This window comes from Dama dama, chromosome X (assembly GCF_033118175.1).
Source record: "Dama dama isolate Ldn47 chromosome X, ASM3311817v1, whole genome shotgun sequence".
Classification (NCBI taxonomy): domain Eukaryota; kingdom Metazoa; phylum Chordata; class Mammalia; order Artiodactyla; family Cervidae; genus Dama; species Dama dama.
The window spans coordinates 19,666,176-19,671,176 of record NC_083714.1 but is presented as its reverse complement, the minus strand read 5'-3'; positions in this window follow the sequence as shown (position 1 = coordinate 19,671,176).

The window sequence follows — 5,001 nt, the reverse complement described above, 5'->3', positions numbered from 1 at the left end:
TCTCTGAGCGATCAAGCCTTGTCACTGGCCCTGGACTGAACTCCCCTCCTCTCCAGGCCAAGAATCCCAGCGTCTGTCATGGCTCAGCAACAACCTTTCACAGGGATACTGGAACAGGCATCTGCAAGCACTCTGGGCACTCACGCTTTCCTGCCCGCCCCACCAATGTCCCCAGCCAGTGCCATAACATCAGACATGCTCACGGCTCTTGGTCCCCTGTGGTCTTCAGCGTCTGAAGGTGTCTGCATTCTCCAAGGGAGGGTCGGTTTCTGACCACTTCTGATCTCTGACTGGCCTGTGTGTGCTGAGTAGTGGCATGTCACTGCCTAGAATGTCAGGAACTGCAGTCCCTTTGGCTCACCTTGTCTGTGGCCAAGTGTGTGTGTTGTGTGTGGGTATGTGTGTGTGTCTTTGTGTGTGTGTGTTTAGCAAGAAAGCCCTGGGTCTCTCACCTGCTCCCTTTCTTCACAAGGGTGTGTCTGGAGTCGTCTGGCACTCATAGCGTATCAGATAGCAGCCCCTTCCAGCGCCACCTTGGGTGTGGAAAACCTCGTACTTCTGCACTGCACTAGTGGGACTGTCTCTGTTATTTCCCGGGATTATCCACGAATACAATAATAAACCTCTGGGAATGCTCCTCTGGCTTAATGTTTCTGGTCACTTCTGATATAGAATCTCCACACTCGGGTACTGCTCCTCTTCAGATGCAGGCCAAAGGAGTCACCCAAAGTCATGGTTTAGACACCTACAGGTGTTCTGGCCATGCCGGAATTCTGCTCCTGCAATATCTTTGGACCTCCACACCCCCAGCACCCAATTCCCTCAGCCACCCCGCTCCCTTCCTGTGCCCTTGTCCCCAACTCTATTCCTGCTCCTGGTCTTTCTCCTCCTCCTGAGCTGCTGACTCTGAGGAACAGCAGTCAGGATAGGGCTTCATCCCAGGAGCTTGCGATGCCCTGGAAGATGGCACATCTCTGAGCCATGTGACCCTTCCTCTGACGGTTGTTCCACCTGATACGAATGTAGGCCCTGTGGTCTTTCACATTCCCAGAGCTAAACTCACTGCCTGAAGGGCCGCCAGTGACTTCAGCCCCTCCAGCGTGGGCCGGTAGATCACTCGGGGTTCCTGGCCTTGCACGTTCCTGGCTCTGCTCCTCTGGCTTCTCCTCTGGCTCCTGCGAGGACAACTGCTCCTGCTCCACGTCTGCCACCACCTCCACCTCCTCCGTGCTGTCTTCTTCTACCAGCAGCCTGACATCTTGCCCAATCCCCGCCATCTCTCCCTCTTCCAGGGCCTCACCTTCCTTTCTTTGCCTCCACACTGAAGAGAGCCGCTTCCTTGCTTGGTGCGCCACCTGGTGCCTGCAAGGACCCTGACGCCCCCACCTTGAGGGTAGGCCCCAGGGCCTCTGTCCCCTGAAGACTTGGCCTCCCAGCTAAGAAGATCCAGTGTCCCTGGGTGCTCCTGCCATCCTCTGGCAGCATCTCGCTCTGGACGCGGTCCTGGCTGTGGCCCGAGCTGGTGCAGCTGTGAAGGGGCTGGACGTGATGACACAGTAGGTGGCCTGCACAGCCGATGCAAATGCTGCCGTCACCCAGTGGCCATAGCTGCCTCCTTCTGGGGGTGCCCTGAGACTGAAGAATGCAGTGGGGAACCACCTGGAGCAAGGTGCACAGGCCGGCCCGATTGCCCAGGCTAATGGGCCCCCTAGGCTGCTGGAGCTGTGAACCACTCCCAGACTGCTGGGCCCAATCTCAGCCACTGGCAGAGAGCATAGTGGGCGTCATGCTCCAGGGACAGGCCCCTAGCCCAAAGAAAGTCACCTCGGTCCCACCCCCTCCCCCCAGGGCACTCCCTCCCCCGGCTTCCAGGGCTCCAGCGAGCTACCTGATGCCACTGCTTCACTGAGTGCCTGCCTCCAGGCACATTGCCTGTCTTCCATCTGGCAAATCCCAGGTGCAAGCTGCCTTTTCCTTGGCCTCCAGAAATTCAAACCATGAATTCCCACTTCCATATCTGAAAAGGACACTCCTGTGTCCCACAGGACCTTTAACCTCTGGGTGCTCTCCCAAAATGTTCAATGAAAGCGAGGGGTGGAGGGGGGGGTGGGGAGGCAATGTGCCTGGATAATTTCCTCGATTGACTCGAGAGCCTGATGTGGTCCGGATTCCACGCTCACACCCTGTCTCTCCTAGGATGCCTGGGGATTCACTCTGAGAGCCCACCTTAGCATGTCATTTGTCTCGCATGGTGCCAATATGTAACACACTTGGAGAGGGAGTGTGCTGGCTGACAGGCTGATCCTAGGCAGCACTAGCCCAGGACTTTCCCAGATCTCCTTCTCATGTGTGTGGAACAATCTGCAGTGAAGCAGGCTCTCATTCCAATCCTCCTCCTTCCAGTCTCTTCCTTTTTCCAAAGGACCCTACCCAGCATTTCCACAGGGTAGCCAATACACCACAGACTGAGGGGTCCACAGACAGTGGTTTTAAATCCCCACATCACTTGATTTATTTCCTCTGGGTGACTCCTGAAACCCCCCCATCACTGTTTACTGATACAAACACACTACGCAGCAGAAATTGTGAGCTTGTTTATGCCTCTTGATGTAACTGGAAATTTGCAGAGTCACTGTCCAGAGTTGTCACCTGTCATCTTTTCCTCATTCCTGTCCTGGACAGGGGCATCACAGAGATGCATCGACCAGTCTCCCCTAACCGGTGAACACCACGTGTCTCCTCTTCTGGTTGCTCCACATCTCATGTTCTGTCACATTCATCTCTGTGTCTGCAGTGGGCAGGACCCATGCGTGCACACACACACACACACAAACACACATACATACAACACAAGCACACATGTGTAAGGGACAGGGACACAAATGCAAACAGGGAACACATGAAGAACCACTGGTTCATACAAAATGTGGAGATTTCCATATTTCTTATAGGAAATTCTCCATTCTGGTCTTCAAATGTGAACTATACCAAAGTCCAACTTCCATGGAGGAGCATTAGCACCTAAATTTTGATATAGGAAATATAGGGAATTCCATATTTCATGGCAGAAATCGTTGTCTTGATATATGTAAGAGAATTGCAAAGAATTCCATATTTCATGAAGAAATAGTGGTGCCGATATTTTCACTTGTGAAATAGGGGCAATTCCAATACCACATTGAATCTCCATACCTTAAGAAAACCAATGCCTAGATTTTCATGTGTGAAATGTGGAGTATCCCATATTTAATGTAAGAAAATCACCATCCAGGTTTTCATGTAGGAAGTGTAGAGAATTCCATGTTTCATGGAAAAAACTCTGCATACAGATTTTAATAAAGTGAAATACAAAAAATTCAATATTTCATGTAGAACAATCAGCATTGTGATTTTCATGCATAACATATACAGAATTCTCTTTTTAATAGAGTAAAAATGTCACAGTGATTTTCATATCTGAAATATACAGAATTTCATATTTTATGTAGTAAAATTGGTACGCAGAATTGGATAGAGATCTTAAATATACAGAATTCCAGATTGCCTGTGGGGAAATTGGCACCCAGGTTTTTCTATGTGATACACATAATCTTTAATACTTCCTCTAGGAAAATTTGAGCAGAGATGTTCACATGTGATACTTAGATATTTCATATTTATGTAGAAAATGGATGGCTCTATTTCAAATATGATAGAGAATTCCGTATTTCATATGGGAATATTGGCACTCATATTTTCATATATGAAGCATAAAGATTTCCATATTTTTGTACAAATATCTGGGCCAAGATTCTCTTATATTAAATGTGAAAAATCTGGTATGACATGTATGAAAATCTGTTCACAGATTTCTATATGTGAAATGTAGGGAAGTCGATCAGTCATGTCTGACTCTTTGCGACCCCGTGGACTGTAGCCTACCAGGCTCCTCCACCCATGGGATTCTCCAGGCAAGAATACTGGAATGGGTTGCCATTCCCTTCTCCAGGGGATCTTCCCGACCCAGGGTTCAAACCCAGGTCTCCTGCATTGCAGGCAGATGTTTTACCCTCTGAGCTACCAGGGAAGCCCATGTGAAATGTAGAGATGTCCTAATTCATGTAGGAAAATCTGTTCCCTGATTTCTATAATGTGAAATACAGAAAATTACATACTCATGTCAGAATATCTTAATTAAGATTTTCATATATGAAATATACAGAATCCCATATGTCAATATAGCAGAAAAGTCATTGTTCCAATTATCATCTATAAAATGTATGTAATTCCATATTTCATTTAAGAAAATCTGCACACTGGTTGCCACACGTGAAACATACAGAATTCTGTATTCCACATTTGAAAATCTATGCCCACAAAAGCCATGCTAATATTTTCATATGTGTTGTAGAGATACTTTAATATTTAATGTAGGAAAATGAATGTCCATATATTCAAAAGTTTAACACGGAGAATTCCATATATTGTGTAGGAAAATGTGCTCACAGATATTCATAAATGTAACATAGAGAAGTCAATATTTCCATCGGGAAAACTTTTTCCAGATGTTCATAGAGTGAATTCCATATATCATGCAGGACAATCTGTGCCTAGATTTTCAAATGTGAACTATAGAGAATTGCATCTATTTAGTGTAGAAATAACAGCACTCATATATTCATATGTGAAATAATAGAGGATTGCATATGTAAATCAAGGAAATCTGTGCCCAAATATCTTTGTGTGAAGTATAAAATATATCAAATTTCAGGTAAGATAATCTGTACCTAGATTTTCATTTTTGAACTGTACAAAGTTTCTATTTCATGGGTGAAAATTTGCATCATGCTTTCATATTTGAACTACTGAGAGCATACTTCATGTCAGAAGATCTTAATGGAGATTTTCATATAGAAAATATATAAAATTCCATACTTCAAGCAGGAAAATGTAGGCTCAAATTGTCCTATGTGAGATATACGCAATTCCCATATTGATGTAGGAAAAAGTGTGCACAGACAT